At 62.7% G+C, this 19,918-nt stretch overlaps 1 long non-coding RNA gene across 2 annotated transcripts; it reads left to right on the top strand.

The window, feature by feature from the left end:
* Positions 1 to 13,898: 13,898 nt before the first annotated feature.
* Positions 13,899 to 19,664, top strand: LOC309803707. Of its 2 annotated transcripts, none has more exons than XR_014293988.1 (3): positions 13,899 to 14,003; positions 17,911 to 18,054; positions 19,431 to 19,664. It is a non-coding gene; the product is annotated as an uncharacterized lncRNA (long non-coding RNA). The 2 variants fall into 2 exon arrangements; XR_014293989.1 differs by lacking the exon at positions 13,899 to 14,003 and adding an exon at positions 14,838 to 17,799.
* The last annotated feature ends 254 nt before the right edge of the window (positions 19,665 to 19,918 follow it).

Genomic DNA, 19,918 nt, shown 5'->3' with positions numbered 1-19,918 from the left:
CAGGGTGAACTGCGCAGGGGAGGGAGGGCGTGGGTCTGGTCCTCCCTGCAGGGTCTGCCCCCCAAACTGGCCTGCTGCCTGGCAGGTGGGTGCCAGGGCAGTGGGGGGCAGGGACCCCAGGTACACTGGGTCTGCTTCTACCCCAGGCTCAACACCACCCTGGCCAAAGAAGACGCCAGGAGCATCCGTCTGGAGGGCCGGCCTGACAGCGGCTCCAGGGGGGCGGCTCACCCCCTCCGGCTCAGCCCTTCCGGGTGAGGTAATGGGAAAAACTTGCCGCAGAGGGGCCCCCAGCTCAGGATCCCCAGAGACGCCCACAGGTTTAGCGTGGCTCCTCCCAGCTGTAGGGAGGGTTCCCCAACTCCAGGGCCAGCCCAGCCCCGGGCTCCTGGTCAGGTGCCCCAGGTCCCCAGGCCCCAAAGCCCCGGTTATGGGGGCCGACCTGGGGGCGTTTCCGGGTTCTCAGACTCCACAGGCCAGGGGTTTATTTATTGCTGAGGCTTTGATTTGTGTGTGTTTTTTCAGTCCCTCCCCTCCCCCTTGGAGTCGGCTTCAGGAAAGCGGTTCCCCAGGCTCTGGGAGCCTTGGAGGAGCCCAGGCCGGAAGGGGGGACAATTAAATCCAGAGGAGAAAGAGTTAATCCCAGCACCCGCCCCCAGCCCACTTGCCTGCTCACAATTCACCAGGAAATAAACAAGAAGCGGTTTGTTTCCATTTGTCCTCAAAAAATACAAGGATTTCCTCTCAGGCTGGTCTGGTCTGCCCCCCAAGGCCCCTCCGAACCCCAGGGGGGGCAGGGCAAGAAGGGGGTCCTGCCATGGGGAGCCCCTCGTTGGGCCCTCGGCCACCCTGTCCCCCTCAGAACCTGCAGTCCGGCAGGGGTGTCCCAGGACCCCTGGGTGGATGGAACACCCGTCCTGGGCCGTGGCGGGTGAGCCAGCGCCTCCCCGAGGGTGGGGAACGTGGGTCACGCGCTCTCTCCCTGCCTTGCTCACTCGTTCGTAGAGGACCTACTGTGTGAGGGCCCAGCTCTGCTCTCAGGAGCTCACGGCACAGGCTGGAGAGCAGCCTTGTGCGTCCTCGTGTGTCAGGCCCCTCTGGAGAAGAGCGAGGGCTGAGCGGCCTGGCCAGGTAGCAGCTTGTGCAAAGGCCCTGTGGTAGGCAGGCACTTGGCACCTCCAAGAAACAGGAAGGAGGGGACCGAGGCTGCAGGGAGCGGGGGCAGGAAAGGCCTCAGGGCAGTGACAGGGCCCCTCCCGCAGGATCTCCCAGGCCACAGGGAGGCATTTGGAGCTCGATCTGGCTACAGTAGGGAGTCCCGAGGGGATTAGTCTGGGGATGCTGTGGTTCACGATTACTTTTTAGAAGCTCACGCTGGTGGATGGTGACGTGGGGCGGGAGAGGGGCCAGCAGGACCTGCAGTTTCTGGGGCACCACTGAAGTTAAGGGGCAGGTGTGGGCACCCAGTGTGAGAGGCCTGCTTCTCCCCGGTGGAAAGGCGGAGGGAGGTGGGCGGAAGCGCAGCTCCGGGACTCGGGGTACACGTGTCCTTCAAAGTCGGGGACCTGGCATGGCCTCCCAGGAGCTCGTACTGGAGGAGGGTTCAGCCTGAGCACTGCGCCCTGCAGCCAGTCCTCCAGGAGAGGGGACCCTGTGGGCACAGGGAATTCGCTGCCTGGGAGGCTGGAGGAGGGGAAGGAGGAGGCTGTGGGTGGCCCTGTGGTGCCCCTGGCCACCCTGGGCTAGGTTTCCTCACCCAGAGAGTGGGGGTGGTGATGGCATCTCCTCCATGAAGTTGTGCCCTTGAATGAGGTAACAAGGGCTCATTCAATGGGAGCTGGGCCCCAAAGGCCCTGTGGCCTCTTCAGTAGAAGAGCCTCCTGGGTGAAGCCTGTGTTGGCCACCCCCAGGAAGCCCTCCTAGATTGCCTCACCTACTGACTCACCACTGGTCCGCACACTGGCTGTTCACTCTGCCTGTCACTCCTTTCCCCTCCCACCCCAGTCCATGGGTGCTCTGCCTGTGTCCCCTCACTTCCAGCCGCTGGCGCCTGTATCCTTATCCACGTTCCCCAGGGGTGACAGCACTGGGGGGCTGGGAGTCCTGGGGCGCGTTTTGTTTTGTTTGTTTGTTTAATTTATTTTATTTATTCTTATTTTTGGCTGTGTTAGGTCTTCGTTTTTGCATGCAGGCTTTCTCTAGTTGTGGCGAGAGGGGGCTACTCTTCGTTGCGGTGCGCGGGCCTCTCCTTGCGGTGGCTTCTCTTGTTGCAGAGCAGGGCTCTAGGCACGCAGGCTTCAGTAGTTGTGGCACGCGGGCTCAGTAGTTGCGGTACACGGGCTTAGTTGCTCCGCGGCATGTGGGATCTTCCCGGACCAGGGCTTGAACCCGTGTCCCCTGCATTGGCAGGCGGATTCTTAACCACTGAGCCACCAAGGAAGCCCCCTGGGGCATGCTTTGTGTGGTCCCCCAGCTCCCCCGCAGATTGAGCTGGTCTGGTCATCAGGTCTGTTCCCTGGGAGAGCCACACTAGGTCTGTTGGGACCGGAGAGGCCCCAGGAGGGGGTGCTCAGGATGGGATTCTGGAACCTGAGTGCCATCCAGCTGGGTGGCTGAAGAGCCCTGTTCTAGCGGCGAGGGTAGCAGACCCAGAACGCTGCAGGTGTGCAGACCCTCCCAGCCATGGCCATCTTGGAGGGGATGCTGGCCACGCGGTCTCCCCAGACCCCAGGGGCTGGGGGGCCATCTTGTCACAGTTGGGTCTGGCCTGGTTTTCAGCCTGAGCTCCCCTCCGCTCATGAGAGGGGAGGGTCATACAGACCTCTGGTTTTACATGGCGGCCAGAGCTGGGGTGGGCTACTCTGGGCGCCAGGACCTCAGTGGACTCACAGCATTGCGGGGAAGGCAGAGCAAGTCCCCTGGGGAGGGGTCAGGGTTCTGACCCGGAAGAAGGGGACCCTGTGACCGGGAGTGGGGCTAAGGGGTGGGGGTGTCCGAGGAGGGGACTCCCCCTGCTAGGGGTCAACAGCACCCCGTGTCCCATGGGACTTGCCCCCTCCCTTCGAAGCCACTCCTAAGGCCAGGCTGCAGTAACCAGCTGGGCAGTGAGGGGGACTGGTCAGGGAGGGGCCGCAGGACCCACTGATACCTCCCCCACACCTGGGGGCTCTTGAGGATGCCAGGTCAGGGCGGGGGCTGTGGACATAGCTGGATGGGGAGAGTCTGCTGAGACGCAGTTCTGTGTCCTGAGTCAGGATTTGATCGTGGAGCTGGCTCTGGGACGCAGCTTGCGTTAGCCAAGGGGCGGGGCAGTGCAAGGTGAGCGCTGGAAGGGACCAGAGAACCCTCTGTCCATCTCTGCCTCCCCCGAGGGCCCAAAGGACACCCTGGCTAACGTGAGCGTGAAGCGCAGTGGAGTGGGCATTGCACGGCTGAGGCCCAGTGGTGGCCGTCCTCTGCAGGCCGAGGTGAACAGGAGGGGACGCTGCCAGGAACCAGCCTCCCAGCACCCCAAGCCCCCGTCATGGGGCATGTCAGAGGGCAGAGGCCAGGTGTGCAGAATCCTGGCAGGGGCAGCAGAGCCAGGACAGCGGCCAGGGTGTCCTGCCCCGGGCACCTGCGGCACGGGTATAGGCCGCACTGGTCTCCAGTCAGTTAGTCACAGGGCGGGGCTGATGGGGCACATGGGCGGGCAGTTGGCCAGGGGATTATCCCACTTGCGCAGCCAAACATGGCAAGGACAGGTGAGCCAGAGCTGGCGCCAGCTGCTACCATAGAAGCATTTGTCACCCATGTTCTGGGCCTGAGTCAGCTTTGAGACCCGGAGCCCAGTGCTTGAAGTGGAGGCCGGGTCCCTTAAGGAAGGACCCTGTGATGCCAAAGCAAGGTGTGCGGTGGCGGTTCTGCCCACGACTGAGGGGCCTGTGGCTGCTTCCCAGAGCACCTGGGCACCGAAGGGAGGACATTGGGAGACCCCAGTGGCTCGTGGCCCAGCCCGTCCAGCGGGACTTGGGGATGAGTTCATACAGAGCCTCTCCATAGAGCGTCCTACAAGCACCACGTGTTGACGACATCGAGGGAATCTGACTGGGGGACCAGGAAGTGCCAGGTGGCTGATAAGCTCTGCAGAGATTCAGGGGCTTCTCCACCAGAAATATTTTAGAGGTCTGGTGGGCTGGACCCGACGGCAGAGGCCACGTCGCCCTCTGAGACTGGAAGGGACCACTGGTCTCCGAGGGCGGGGCCAACGGTGCCCTTGCCCCTGCTGTGCAGGAGACAGCATGGCCCCAGCTGCCACTGTGGATCCGAGAGGCGCTCCAGAGGCCCCTGGGCACTGCCCCACCCCCCTTGGTTGGGGGACACAGAACACTGTCAGTTTTGAGTGGGGTCTAGAATAAGAGAGTGTCTGCAGCCAGTTTGAGCTATGGCCCCATGGGCCAGGACCGGGAGACCCTAGGAAGCCAGAGCCATCGTGTATAAAAGGACTGGGTAAGCCTGGCCGGAGGGCTACGGCCAGACATCTGCTAGCAGCGGGCCTCACCGCTGCGGGAGGAGCAGTCCCTGGTGTGCCGGGCCTGGCAGAGGCTGAGAGCCTGCAGGGGCTAAGTAGCCCCCCCCCCCCCCCGCCCAATCCATGTCCACCAGGAACCTCAGAAAGTGACCTTATTTGGAAATAGGGTCTTTGCAGATGTAATTAGTGAAGGATCTTGAGATGAAATCATCCTGGATTGGGGAGAGCCCTAAATCCACTGACAAGTGCCCTTAAAAGAGAAAAGGAAACAGGCACAGACACAGAGGACGCCCTGGGAAGCTGAGGCAGAGACTGGAGCAAGGTGGCCATAAGCCAAGGAACCCCGGAGCCACCAGCAGCTGGACGAGGCAGGAAGGACCCTCAGTTTCTATTGTTTGAAGCCCCCCGGTTTGTGGTCCTTTGTTTTGGCAGCTCCAGGAGACTCACACAGCGCTGGCCACAAGACAAGAAGTGACTGTGATCAGGGCTACCCATCCTGGCCACCAAGTACTAAGTTTGGGCAATAATGTGCCAGGGTGTCAATGGCCCTGGGGCAGCCCCTGGGCAATGACTGACCAGAAGCCAGCCTCCCGCCAGCTTCGGTTTCCTCGTCTGTAATGGGAGGTCTTGGGAGGGAGCATGTGGCTGGGCCCCTGCCAGCGGGCACCCAGCTGGGGGCCTGTGCTTCCCCACTGCTTCGCTTCCCCTCCGTGAGTTTCCCTGGGGGTGACACCCCTGTCCCGGGGTAGGGGGGCGGATTAATAGTGCACCCTCAGCGGCCACCCGCCTCTAGTTGCATCTCTCCCCTGCCCAGCACTGTCTCCTGTGCCTCACCCGGAGCTGCTTTCTCTGTCTTGGGTGTGCCCCGAGGAGAACCTCAGGGAAGGACCACCCACCCCAGGATGTCCCGGGAGAATGCAGTTTCCAGTTGTCCTTGGATAAAGAAGCTGCACAGAGGGAACAGATGCATCAGAATGAAACAAAACGCCTGCACTTTGAACAGCACTATCAAGGCAGTGGAAAGGCAGCCCATGGAATCATATACGTGATAACGAGCTAATATCCAGAATTCATAAAGAACACCTACAGGGCTTCCCTGGTGGCGCAGTGGTTGAGAGTCCGCCTGCCGATGCAGGGGACACGGGTTCGTGCCCTGATCTGGGAAGATCCCACATGCCGCGGAGCGGCTGGGCCCGTGAGCCATGGCCGCTGGGCCTGTGCGTCCGGAGCCTGTGCTCCGCAGCGGGAGAGGCCACAACAGTGAGAGGCCCGCGTACCGCAAAAAAAAAAAAAAAAAAAAAAAAGAACATCTACAACTCAACAACAACAAAAACAAACAACCCAATTCCAAAATGGGCAAAGAACACAAATAGACATTTCTCCAAAGAAAATATATGGTTTGCCAACAAGCACATGAAAAGGTGTGAAACATCACGAATCATTAGGGAAATGCAAATCAATACCACAGTGAGGTACCACCTCACACCCATTTATCATGGCGTTATGAAAACAAAACCAGCAGCAGGTAAGTGTTGGTGAGCATGTGGGAAACCTGGAAACTGTGTGCACTGCCGGTGGAATGCAAACAGTGTGACGGCTCCTCAAAAAAATTAAACATGAGAGTTACCCTAAGGGACTTCCCTGGCGGTCCAGTGGTTAGGACTCAGGGCTTTCACTGCCGGGGCCCGGGTTCCATCCCTGGTTGGGGAACTAAGATCCCGCAAGCCGCATGGTGCGGCCATAAATAAATAAATGAACAAATAAAAATAAAATTTAAAAGAATTACCATACAATCCAGCAATCCCACTTCTGGGTGTTTACTCAGAAGAACTGAAAACAGGGAGTTGAACAGGTATTTGCTCACCCATGTTCACGGCTGCATTAGTCACAATAGCTAAAATGTGGAAGCAACCCAAGTGTGCCCTAACAGATGAAGAGATAAACCAAACATGGGCAATGCAAACCTTGGAATACCATTCGGCCCTAAAAAGGAAGGGAATCCCGACACAGGCGGTAACATGCATGAACCACGAGGACCTTGAGCTGAGTGAAATAAGCCGATCACGGAGGGACGAATACTGTATGATTCCCGTTCGATGAGGTCCCAGTGGCCATATTCACGGAAACAGTCCAAAGACGACTCAGACTCGTCTGCTGGGGGATCCCGGCAGTGGGAGCAAGGAGCGGACAGTTCAGCCCGGTGCTTCTTTTAGGGGAGCCAGGACCCCGCCTCCGAGGGCAAGGGTGCTGCCAGACCCAGCAGGGCCACCTGAGCTAGGGTTTCCTCCTCTATCTGATGGTCAGTGGTCGAGGCGAGCCCTCCCAGGTGTGGGAGTCTCCTGAGATGATGCGATGGTGGCGGAGAAAGTGCCCTGCCTGGTCCCACAGTCTCACTGTCACAGCACCTGCTTAGGCTGCCAAAAGCCTGGTGGGGGAGTATTGTCCCGGATAAGACTGATTCTGCCCAGGGACAGAGAGGTCCCCCCACGTGAGGCTGGGAGGGAGTGCTGGCTGCCAAGTCAAACAGACCCCGAGCTCTCATTGGTGGGTACAGCAGGGTGTCTCTCTGGCCCTCAGTCTCTTCATCTGCATGGCAGGGTTCATGACAGCACCTGATCCGCGGGGCCTCTGAAACCATACTCACCAAGCGCCTGGCACACAAACAGCAGCTTTAAAATTAAGCTGCCCTGAAAGCATGTTTGATAAACCATGGAACAATGCCTTCCGTGAGACCCGGTGCCGCTATTAAAAAGGGAGTTGCAGAAACATGTCTAGTGGTCGAGGCGAGTGCTCACAATCTATTGTCAGATGAGAAAGAGTGATTAGATGACGATCCAGTGTGTTTGCCCGATGACTGTCCCACCTTCTGGAGCGTAAGGTAGGGCCCCCGTGATGCTCATCTGCAACAGCACTTCTGTTTGGGGGAAGCTCTGGGCCCTGAGCTGCTGGATAATTACTTGTGGAATGAATGAATGGATGGATGAATGAATGAATGGATGGATGGGAGAATGAATGGTTGGATGGATGGGAGAATGAATGGATGGATGGATGAGTGGCTGGATGGATGGATGAATGGATGAATGGATGGATGGATGATTGAATGAATGAATGGATGGATGGATGGGAGAATGAATGGGTGGATGGATGAGTGGATGGATGAATGGATGAATGGATGGGTGAATGGATGAATGGATGGATGGATGATTGAATGAATGGATGGATGGATGGATGGATGAATGAATAGATGGATGGATGAATGGGTGAATGAAGAGCGCCTCCAATTTTGTGAAGCAAGGCACATATTATAAATGTGTAGAGAAAACCTGGAAGGATATGCCCCAGATACTGATAAGCTGCCCCTGCCAGGAGGAATAACTGCTGATTTTTTATCTTCTTTTTTTGTGCAATCCCCCCTCACCCCGTTTTTTTGGTTATTTGTCTTTTTTTTTTTTTTTTTTTTTTTGCGTTCCCAAATAGCTGCAGTGAATGTGTGGGAGAAAAGGTCAGAGCTGACGGACGGCTGTGTGGGGTTGCAGGGGGCAGTCGTGCGGGGGTCACAGCTCTGTGCCCTCTGGCCCTCCTGCCAGGCGGGATGGATGGACGGACGGATGGATGGATCATAAGGAGGGACGGTCCCAACCCCAGGGACAGTGCGGTGGGTGCTGGAAGCCCAGGGCTTCAGGCACTGAGGAATGTGTTTATTTCCACCCCTCCCCACCCAGGGGAGGACCCAGGGGAAGGGGCTCGCTGCAGCTCCTCTCCCCTCCCCTCTTCCAGGCCCCTTGCTCTAGCTCAGGATGCAGGGCATTTTGCAAGGGATGAGGAGGAAAACCCAGGGCCCCCCCTGCTGCCATGTGCTGGCCCTCTGCAACAAAAGTGATTCTGTACTTGAGAAAAGGAGAGGGTTATGAGAAAAACTTCCCGTTACAGGGTTTTACATTCGGAGGGAAAATGCTGGGCCTGCTGGGTCGTACCAGGGGGGCCTTCACAAAAGCCCCTTTGTTCCCCCCCCTCAGTGCCCGGCAATGGTACAGAAAGAAATTATCTTTTCAGCAAAAGATTAAGCGGGAGTCCGAGCCCAGACTGGCTTGTTTCCACGTGGCTGGGAGGGTGGGGGCGGGGGGTGGACTCCTCTCCAGACCCAGGTCCTGGTGGGCCTCTTGGAGGAGGCGGCAGCCTTCCCAGGAGCTGACAGTTTCGCTGGGAGAGAGGAGGGGAGGCCACCAACAGCCTCGCTGGATGGGACGCTGTTGCCCCGAGTTACAGATGAGGAATAAGGAAGCTGAGGCGGATGGGCAGCTGCCCCACCCCCGCTGAATCTCACTCTCTCAGGGTCCCAGGCGGGCCTTCCCTGCCCTGGGAAAGGGATGACATCAGAGAAAGGGGGCTCGGGCCACCCAGGCCGGCATCAGGGGATAAACCTCGAGGGGGAATTAGGAAACCAGTCTGCAACACTCACCTGCCTGCCTGGCTCACCTGCCCGCCTGGCTCATCTGCCCACCTGGCCCTCCCCCAGCCTCGTACCTGAAACTCCCAGTTTCAGTCTTCACTTTGTCCAAGATTGGGGCCCCTCCCAGCATCAGCCTCCCCTCCCCCATGGCTCCTGAGAAAGCTCCCAGGGAAGGGGGTGCCAGAGGCCGGGCTCCTGGGTCTGCAGGGCTGCTGGGGACACGTGCATTTCCAGGAATGGAGGCAAGTCTGGACGGGCCTGGACCACATTCAGCCCAAAGCCCTCAGTCCACACGGGGCCCAGGGAGGTAGCGGGCATCTGCGGGGGAGGGGCCACCTCGGGCCGGTAGTGCAGGTGAAAGTGAGAAGCAGGTCTAAGTGTGGAGGAACCCGCCCCCCTCAACCCCTCTCTGCCGGAGGGATCTCTGTCCAGGCTGGGAACCCGGGGCCGTCTGAGGGTCTTCGTGGGCGCAGGGTGGCCCCAAGCTGGGAGGGTGGGCCTCCGAGGGCACCACTCCTGCCCTGCCCCCCGGCAGGCACCACTTGCTGTCCCCTCCTGCCCTGGGAAGGAAGGAGTGGAGGCCCAGGTGGCAGGAGATTGGGGCCCTAAAGGCTCCTGGTTGTGGAGGTGAGACCAGAGGGGAGGGGTGGGGCTGGCGGGAGAGCGTGAACCCTCCGCTGGGCCTGGGGCTGCCCCCATGGACTTTCCTGGGTCACCACCTGCCCTCCCCTGCCGCCCGGGCCTCACTTCTAGGCCCAGAAACTTCCAAGCAGAACCTCAGGCCATTTGAGCTGGAGGCGGCCTGGGCGCTGAGACGCCTCTGCTGCCCCCATCACAGATGCCGAGGCCGGAGTGGAGCTGGCCCGGTGAGGTGGGCGGTGAGGGAGGGCTCCCACCGACAGCCCCCAGCGCGGCCACAGGGGCCCATCTTCCTCCTGCTCGTAACTTGGACCGAGCCTTTCTCTAGGGCGTTTTCGCAGCTTTGGTTTCACGCTGTTGGTCAGCGTGGCTCCGGGCAGCTGTGCAGGGCCTGTCTGTCCGCTGCCCTGAGCGCCCAGGGCAGGGCCTGTGGGTGCCCTCACCTGGTGCTCACACCCCAACATGTTTTGGGCACATGGATGGACCCCACCATCGTCCCAAGTGCTCAGAGCAGAGACAGCGCGTGTGTGCGTGTGCGTGTGTATGGGTGCAAAGGCCTGCGGGCCTGGGGTGGGGGTGTGGGATGGGTAGGTGCCACACAGGCAAGCAGGGCCCCCTGGGCAGGAGGGTCTGTCCCTGGGGTGTGGACAAGCTGGAGGCTTCCTGGGCCTGGTAGGTTCTCCAGGTCCCCTGTTCTGCCCTCCCCTTTTCTCCCCAGGGGCTGGACACCTGTGGGCGGGGCCTGAGGGGAGGACACCCTGTGACCCTCAGGAATCTGGGTCAGGCCTCCTGGCAGGATGAGCTGATAAAGGACCGAGGCCGAAGCTGTCACCCCATCCCCACTGTGGACCCCCAGACCCTCAGCCGTGTTGTGAGTCTCTTCCTGGGGATGCAAAGCTCCCAGCTTGGCCCTGACCCTGCTCAGTGACCCTTGTCTTATAGCTGGACTCACAGGGCTTGAGGGCCCTGCAGTGGCCACAAAACTGGTGGGTCGGGGCCCAGCCGGGCTGCAGGCGGTCTCCACTGACCACCGACCTTCGGGGCCTGCTGGTGTCCCCGCTGTGCTCAGCCACTTGGGGTCCCCCCACCCTGCTCGGACCTGGGAACTGGGGTGGCGAGTCTCCTCCCTCACTGTGGAGGGCTGTGCTGAGTCTTCATGACCCTGGGGCTCCTCGTGAGGCCCCGGGGGCTGCAGGAGGCCTGCCTTGAAGGCCTCTGGAAGTCTCTGAGGGGCAGCCCCAGCCCCTGCTCTCTTGCCTCCGGGGCCGGGACCGTCTCCCCACTTTCCTAGATGGCTCTGAGCGGCCGGGGGCCTCCAGGCTGGGTTGAAACTGGGCAGAGGGGACAGAGAATGAGTTCCTTCCTCTGCCTACAGTTGCTCACCTGCAGCCTCCCTCCCGCCCGGCCCTGCTCTGCTCAGCTTTACTCTCCACACCCCCTTCAGTGTACATGTCCAGAGTCCTGGCCGGGCAGCCCTCGCTGGTCCCTTGGAGGGGCGTCTGTCTCAGTGACCAGGCAGGACACAGAGTGTCCTTGATGAGTCCTTGCTGTGCCTGGGGGCAGTGGAATCATTACCCCACTGAGTAGAGAGGGGCCCCGGGCCCCAACACGGTGCGATTTGGACCCTGAGTAAGAGGCGGGGCCGGGGATCCAGCCCCCTCTGCCCCTCCCCGCAGGTGCGCACGCCAGAGGTGCCTGAGGTGCATGGGGGCCACGGATGAGCCCTGATGGACAGGCCGGGCCTGAGTGCTGACCACAGAGTGCTCCCAGAACACTCCCCTCCAGGCAGCTCCCGGCTCCCTGTTGACCCCCCAGATGCAGCCTGCCCCGTCCTGGTCCTGAGGGGTCAGCCGTAGGGGTCCAGCAGGCTGTGGCAGCCCGGCCCTGCCGCCTCCAGGCAAGAAGCCAAGAAGCGGGCAGGGGCAAGGGGAGGGGAGTAATGGAGGGCACACCAAGGGGTGTCTGACACCCACTCCCCTCGCCTCGCCCAGCCTAGAAGGTCACCGCAGGGGGACCGGGGTGAGCCTGGGAGACAGGGCCTCCCCAACGCCCCACAATTTCTCTCCCCCCACTTCCCCTGCCTCCCCCTGTGCAAGCCCACTGCCGCGGGGAGCCTGCCCATCTCAGCAGGGGCACAGCAAGACCCCTCGGAGGAGGTGCCCTGACCTCTGGGCAGTCCTCCAGCCGCAGGTCCCAGAACAGAATCCCATGGGACTGCTGGCTTCCCAGTGTCCCTGGTCCAGCCTCTGGCCCCAGAGACCTGACCTCCTGGGACCCTTGGGCTCTGGCACTGGTTCTACTGGTGGGGGGCGGGGGAGTCAGGAGAGGTGAGAGCCCAGCGTGGTTTGGGGGCCTTGGCTGCGGGGCTTCAGGGCCTGGCACCGCCCGCCAGTGCCAGCCGCCTTTCGGGTTCAGGGTGGCTGGGGGGTGGGGGGCATGGTATGGCCACTGAACCCTCGCTCTGTGCCTTGGCCCGCAGAGGGGTGGGGGGCTGCCTCCAGGGGGCTCGCTCAGCTACCGTAGCCCTGGCAGGGGGACAGGCAGTGGGGACAGAGGGCCCTTTGCCCGGCCACCGAGCCTCTGTCCCTGTCCAGGGCCCACACTTGCTCTCCTCTCACAGGCTTGCCCTCCACACCCCGTGTCCTGCCAGCCCAGGGGCCCGGTGGAGGCCACACCCCATGGGCCTCAGTTTCCTCCTCCGGGACACAGCCTCTCAAAGTGCTCTTAGGGCAACGCCCAGACCCCGGGGATCAGAGCCACAGCCCAGGGAGCCCCAGGCCTCTGGCTAAGGGGGCAGGCCAGAGCCCAGGGTGGGCAGGGGCTCTGTGTGCATGTGCGTGTGTGCGCCCACAGAGGGGTGTGTGCGTGTCCGGAATGTGTCTGATGGTCCGTGCGGAGACACCTGCCAGGGCGCCCCTCCCCCGCATGCTCCGCAGCGGGCTCCTCCTGTCCTGGCGTCCTGTGTTGGTTCGAACGGTTCCTGGGCACGTTCCCTCCTCTCCCACCCTGGACCTCGAGCCCCTTGGGGTGCCCTGGTCAGTAAGGAACCTCAGCTGCAGCTTGGTCCCTCCAGGGACTCCCGAGACCCTCAGGCATCCCCCTAGCTGAGGACCAGGGGAGGTGGCAGGGAGAGGCCTGCTCTTGCCAGGTGTCCTGGACGCACCGCCAGGCTGGGGGCTTCAGGACATCTCGCCTAAGGTTGACCCTAAGATGGGCACTGGGGGACTGGGGACAGAGCCTCTCCTGGAAGCCGGCATGAGGATGGACCCAAAGGGCCCAGGAGTCGCCTTGGAGGGGGAGGCCCCAGGAACCCCCCAGCAGTCCTCCCAGGCCCCCTTGGGCTCAGGCGGACTTGAGTGGCTGGTGAGCTGGGCCAGGGGCTCTGGAGGGCCCTCTTGTCCTCTGTCCACACACTCTGAGTGCCGGCAGTGGTGGCAGCGCGCCGGCGCCGGGCCTGCAGCGTCCTGTGTCTCTGGGCAGTGATTTTAGGGGCGTGGGTGGGACGGGGAGGGGGGGCTGTCCCCAGGGCCCGGGAGAGGCGGGCAGGGAGGGGCAGTGCAGGTGGAAGGGAACACCTGCCACCGAAGCCGAAGCCTGGGAACGTGGGAACCGAGCTCGCCTGGGTGTCTGATCCTGCAGGAGGAGGTGGGGGCAGGGCAGCGGGGGGGGGGCGGGGGGAGGGAGGGAGGGAGCATCTGCGGCCAGGGGTCCCTCAGGCCTCCAGGTGGGCTTGCTACCTCCTGAGCTCCAGCCTGTGGCCTTCTCAGCTGAGCCCCTAGGCCCCGCCCCTGGATCTGTCCTGGGGAAAGGGTGGCGGCCATAGACTCAGCCCCTTCTCCAACCACGGAGGACCAGGGGAGGGGGTGCCGCTCTGCCCCCAGCTTCCCGCCACCCCTCCCCAGGGCTCTGTCTGCACACTTACCGCACTCCCACGTCAGCAAAAATGTTCTGCTTGTTTCCACCCCTGCCAGGGGCCTGATACACCCCCGCTGCCCCCCCCCCGAATTCCTGGCACACTCAAAGTGCCCAGAACCACTCATCTGTGGCCCCCTTCCCATCAGTGACCCCCTCACCCAGCAAGCCCTTGGGCCTTCTGGCGGAGGGTCACAGGCCACGGAGAGCGTGGGAAAGGGGATGCGGGGATGGCCGGCTGCCCCTTTTACAGAGCGCTGACCGCTTTGTATACAGGAGTCCCTCCAGCCCTCGCGAACTTGAAAAGCCTGCATTTTCTCCCCACGTTATATCCGGACGCTGAGGCTTGGGCGGTTCAGCCAGCTCCTGAGGGCAGCCACCTGACAAGAGGCAGAGGTGGGGTTTGCACCAGTGGGCCGGGCTCCAGGGTGTGTGCTTGGGGCTGTCACTCACTGTCCCCAGTAAAATCACCTGGAACCAGGGCTCCGGCAGGTACGTGGGGTTGGGTCTTGTGAGTCAGGGGAACTGAGGCCAAGGGACACCACACATGACCCCAGTCTCTTCTGACAACTGGGGGTCGCAGCTGGGATTTGGGTCCCAGAGCCAGGCTCTTACCTATGCTGGGCACGCTGGCAGGGGCCGGGCAGGGCTGGGGAAGCCTGAGCTGCAGCTTGTTGGGCTCTAGAAGGCCCGCCCGCTGGAGGCTGCCCTCTGGCCCGGTGTCTCCAGGCCCACTGGTGTGGTTGTACAAGTCCAGCCTCTGAGCAGCCTGGGGACCCCACCTGGCTGGCCGGTGGGGTCGCCGTGGGGAACATCTGTGCTTCCAGCCCCTCTTGAAGGCTCTCTCTCTGCCAGCAGGCCGCGGCCCGGCCAGCCCAGCTCTGCACGCCCCTGGGACAACCTTCATGTCTCCATCCCTCCCCGTCCCCCCCGCCTCAGTTTCCCCACCTGTCAGGTGGGAGGGCCACCTCCTCCCCTGGTGAGGGTTTAGCCTGAGGCCCACGCACTCCTCAGGTCTGAGCTTGAGCTTCCCGGGGTCTGGAATCCTCTGACTCTGAAAACTGGGCATGAAATTCTGTGCAGTTGTGCATTTCCCCAGGGAGGGGCTCAGGTTCTGAGGTGTCTCAGGCCCCTAAGATGGAGCAGCAGCTGGGGGAGTTGCCCCAGAGGCAGCGCAGAGGTGTGGGCAGGGGCTGGGGCTCGGGGGCCCTTGGGGGGACCTCAAGGCGGGAGTCGCTCCGTGGTGGGGGGCACGGTGCAGATGAGAGGCACCTACAGTGAGGATGGAGGGTCAGGAGGACAGTGGGCAGACGGGGGTCATGAGGTGCGGGGGGCAGGGGAGTTGTGGTGCGCTGGATGGAGGACCGTCGGACGTTTCCCCACAGGGGTATCCCTCGGGGCTCCGACCTCCCTGAGCTGGGGGCCGCCCCGGAGCCAGGATTTCCTGAGGGAGTGTGTGTCAGAGCCAGGGTCTGGCTGGGGCCCTCGACAGGGTGGCTCCTGGACAGGAAATCTGCGTCCCTGCGGCCCCTGTCCCATCACTTAGGACTCTCCTGAGCCCCCGGATCAGCTGCTGGGCGGGTCCTGGGAAGAGAGAGAGCAAGCCATGCCCATAGGGCCTTATCAGCCTCAAACCCCAGGCCCTCCCTGCTCAGGAGCCGTCCATGGCTCCCCTTGGCTCATGAGATCCAGGCAGCCCCGCCTGAAAGTCAGCCCCCCCGCCCCCGCCCCGAGTCTGGCCTCCCCCAACTCCACACCTAGAACCACCTCCTCCGTCATCTTAAAGGGCCAGGGAAATGCCTCCCCCTGCAGGAAGACGGCACTGATTGACCATCCACCCGTGGGCGTGGCCAGGCCCTTCTTCCCATTTTAGGTTCTGAGGGTCTCCCAGCAAGTCAGACCCCATACCGAGCTCCTGGACTGAGCCTGGCACACTCGGCTGCCCCAGACAGGCTCAGAGAGAGGCCCGGGGCTGGAGGGACCTGGGGGTCCAGCACTGCTGGGAAGCTCCGCCTGCCCTGCCCTCCCCTCCCTGGGTCCCCCCAGGCTCCATCTCTAGGTTCTGGCTGCCCTGACCCCGGGCCACACTTACAAGTTCCTTCCCCTGCCTGCCGCCTGCCTGGGGGCCTTCCCGGGCCCAGGGACCTGCCCTTCAGGCACAGTCCCACCCCATGGATTACACGACTCAGGCTGGAGGGGTCGGCAGGGCGCATGAGTCCCAGGGACACCCAGTGCTTTGCTGTCCCTGCTGACCCAGGGCGTGGGGTGGGGGCTGGTGGCTGCAGCACCCAGAGGCAAAGTGCCGGTGCCCAGTGTGAAGTGGGCTCAGGGCCCCCCCGCCTCCAGGCTGCTCTGAGACCCCCCAACCCCCCTCAGTTAACGGTGACTGTGGCCCTGGCTTCGAGTGCCTCTGGGGCTGGCCGGCTGCCCTGGGGGCCTGAGAGGGCATCAGGGACGGGCCGGGGAGTGGCTGCAGCAACCTGGTCAGACCAGGGTCAGCAGGGCCACAGCCATCGGTCCCCAAGCGCCTTGAGGTGCCCCATACCTTACCCAGATGGGAGCCAGGGCACCCAGCAAGCTTGCGGCTCCCAGCGGTCCCCGGCCCCGGGTGCCCGCCTGCTGAGTGGTTCCAGGGGGATTGATCCCAGACCGGCTCAGCCCAAACTGTTCACGTCTATCTCCACGTCTTGGTTCTGCATTCATTCATTTAACAAATATTTCTTAATTAATAAAACTCTACTGTATGCAGGTGCTGATCCCTGCCAGCATCGGCCCCTGTGGGGACCCCCCACAGGGCGATCTCAGGGATGCGAGTCTGGGGGTGGGAGTATCTGCCCACAGACCAGTGTGGCTGGAGTCATGGCGTCGGGGCCCGTGGGGGAGCCGAGGGCAGCGAGGGGCATCAGGCTCCACGCCCCTCCCCTGCACATCTGTTCTTGGAAGTCAGAGCCGGACCCCAGGCAGGACCTCTGGCCGTTGACGGCTGCCCAGAGGCACAGAGGGGTCTTGGGGGCCGGCTGCATGGGTGGCTGATGCAGACACTTCGGGGGCCAGGCCCGGGGACAGCGTGCTGCTCCAACCTCCGGGGACCCAGCTCTCCCAGTCGCCCACAGCGGACCTCGGTCCCCCTCTGTCCACCCGCCCGGGGGGAGGTCCTCACGCTGAGCTGCTCTCTCCCCTTCCTCCCCCTGTCCCTGACAGCTCACCTGACAAATTTCTGTCCCTCTTTACACCTCAGCTGAGACAGGCCCCACCAAAGCCTTCCGGACACCTCCTCCACCCCCTTCCCAGGGAGGCCACTAAGTGGGGGTCCCATGCTGCACACCCCTCTGTCCGGCCCTGCTCCATCTGTGCTCTTCTGGTCCATGCTGGACCCTGAGCCTGGAGGCCATCACTGCCGTCCAGCGAGCCCCCGGCCCCCGGCCTGCGAGAACGAGCTGATTAATACCGGGCTGATGTCCTAGTGCAAGGCTGTAGAAGCTACACAGGTCCTGGGGGGGGTCCCTTCCCCTCCCCTGCCCCCTAGGGGCCTGAGGCTGGAGGGCTGCTGCGGGAGCTGTGGGCAAGGGGTTTCTGGACGCCCGACGTGCCCGTGCTCTGACCAGGGCAGTGGCCGCTACTCCTGGCAGCACTGCTGAGACAGGCCAGAAGGGCCAGGAAGGAAGGTACTGTCAGAGGAAGGGGGACCGCCTGGTGACTTGCCCCTTGCAGTCATTGGGTGGAGTTGGGGCTTCCTCAAGGGAACAGGAGCCCCAGCCCTGGCCCTCAACCTGCCCCTCACCCTGCCCCTACGCTGATCTGAAGGGCCCAGTCACCAAGTGCGTGGTTAGACGCCTCCCCAGAGCTCTGAACACTCAGTTCTGGGTGCTGGGCTTGGGTCTGGGAGGGAGGAGGTGCAAGAAATTAGGAGTGTGTGTGTGTGTGTGTGTGTGTGTGTGTGTGTGCACTTCCCCTCCCACACCCATAACTAGGTCATTCCCTGAAATGGTGTACTGCAGGTGACCTCACATTCTGTGCTGGCAGGCCCCGTTGTCCCTGGAACAATGGCCCAGGCCCAGCATTCCAGACCGTGGCCGCTGGGACAGGCGGGAACCTCACCCCAGCCCTTTCTCCAGCCCCAGCCTCAGCATCCCCTGCAGAGGCCCAGCTCAGATGGCCCTTCCAGGAAGGGTTGCCGCCGGAGGCCCCTGAGAGCATCTCTCCCACGGTGCTATCTCGTTCTCTCCTCTGTATCTCTTCCCCGGAGCGGAGCCTGGCCAAGAGTAGATGCCCCATGAACCTGCGCTGAGTGAGTGGAAGAGTGTATGAGTGGATACATGAGGCACGGATGGGTGGATGAGTGTGAATGGATGGATGCATGGAAAGTCCCAGGGGTTCCCCCCACCAAGCTTTCTTCTAGAAACAGGATCGGGGCACCCAGGTGGTAGGATGCTGAGAGATGGAGGAAGCCCCCCGCCGCTGACCCCAGCAGCAGGGAAAGAAGCGCTTCGAGGAGCCACCCCTCCCCCTCTGCCTGCTCCCTTCCTGCTCAACGATGGGACAGGTAAGTAGTCCTCAGGGGAGCAGGTCCAACTGCCTGCCCTCTTGGGGATGGAAGCCAGGTGGCCATGGAGCCGAGAGACCCTGTCCAGGGTCCTGTCTGGGCAAAAAGTCTCCGTCCTGGGGATCGGCAGCTGGTTTTCCTCCGCGTGTGGGAGAGTGAAACCTCCGTCTCTAATTATGCACTGGCCCCTCTCCTCCTCCCTGCCCAAAACCTCCCCACTTCAAAGGCCGCTGGCCCCTAGGCAGGGAGGGAAAGCTTCTGGGTGTCCTCATGGCCTCCCCTCCTCCTGGGGGTGGCATCCCGCAGGAGCGTCAGTCCCAGGGTGGAGGTCGGGGTGCAGCCAGGGAGCCTCATCCTTCTGTGAGCCCCGGGGGCTCTGACCCAGAGCCCAGCTCACTGGGCCGGGGCCATGCTGATGGGGTGGGTGCTCACCCCAGGAGCCCAGCCCAGCCTGTCCGCCCAGCTCCTCTGGCCCTAGCGGGGTGGGATGCTCCAGCCCAGACAGGTGAGGGGGGAGCCTGGCCTGCTCCCCACCCCCGCTCCTGCTGTTTTCCCAGCAGCGCCCACCTCCAAGCAGCCCCACCCGATGCACAGGCCCTAGAAGCTCTGCTCTCCGGAGTCTGCCCCCCAGCCCCATGCAGCGGGCCCCCCACTGCCTGTGGCTCTTCCAGTTTCGGTCCATCCTGAGTTTGCTTTACGCGCTGCCCTGGGCTGCCCCTTACCCAGGCCCTGCCCTCAGGGCCCTCTTGAGGCAGACACACAGAGTCGGCTCCCCGGAGGCCATGCAGCCACCTTGAGCTGGTGGCGGGGAGTTGGGGGGAGTGCTGCTCCAGGCCGGAGCCACGCCAGAGAGGGGGGCAGGGGGCCAAGAGGCGGGGGCAGGATGCCCAGAGCTGCCCAGGGGTGTGGGGAAGGCAGAGCCCACGTTCCCAGGAGAGGGATCAAGGCAGGTGGAACGGGTGGCCGATGAGAGAGGAAGCCAGTGTGTGCCCCGAGAGGCTCTGTGGGCAGGGCTGGGACGTTGACGTCGCCACCCTGAGGGTGGCTGGCCAGTCCCCCATGGACCACGCAGCTGGATGGTTCCCAGGGGGCCAGAAGGGAGAGATGCAAGTGCTGGCCCAGGAGCCAGCTCGCTGGGGCTGGGATGCCAAGCAGAGGTGGCTGTGGGCCGGGAATGCCAGGGAGGGAGGGCCTGCCCTGAGCGTCCAGAACAGGGGAAGTGATTTCCTCTCTGCGTTACACTGATGGGGCCCCCAGGCCAAACCCCACCTGTGCTCCGGGCTCCATCCTGACCCGGGAGCCCTCCCCCAAGCCCTGCGCCATCACCCACGTGCAGTTTCCGAGCCGCTGCTCCCATCACATTTCTGCCCATCCAGGAGTTGCCTGCTGGCCTCGCCCTGTGTGTGGAAGCACCAGCTCCCTCCAGCCTGGTGACCCCCCGGGGCCAGGGACGGGTCTGCGGAAGTCCTCCCAGGATCCTACAGGCCTCTGAAGTGGACCTTCAGAGGCAGTTCCAGCCTCAACTGTCCCCCCCACCATTATACAGTGAGGCCCCGAAACCCGCTGCCTCTCCCAGGAGCTCAAATAAAACTCTGAGCATTTGATCTCGATTTCAAAGGGGTCTTTGTCCCTCGCCCGCTGGCAAGTAGGCCTGGCCGCTCCTGACTCACCTGTCCCTCCCCCGGAGTCAGGCAGGGCAGGGCAGGGCCGGGAGCAGGTGTGGCCTGGCCCTGGCCCCTCCCCTCGGCGGGCAGCCTTGTCCTGGGTGGGGGGGTGGGGCGTGGCTGGCCGGCCCCTGTCCTGTTCCACTCAGTCTCTCTCCCCCAGCCTCTCTCTCATCCTCCCCCTCCCAGCATCAGCCTGC

Source organism: Mesoplodon mirus (assembly GCF_964341445.2).
Source record: "Mesoplodon mirus genome assembly, chromosome: 1".
In the NCBI taxonomy this organism is placed as follows: Eukaryota; Metazoa; Chordata; class Mammalia; order Artiodactyla; family Ziphiidae; genus Mesoplodon; species Mesoplodon mirus.
This window is presented reverse-complemented; position numbering and strand designations above follow the sequence as displayed.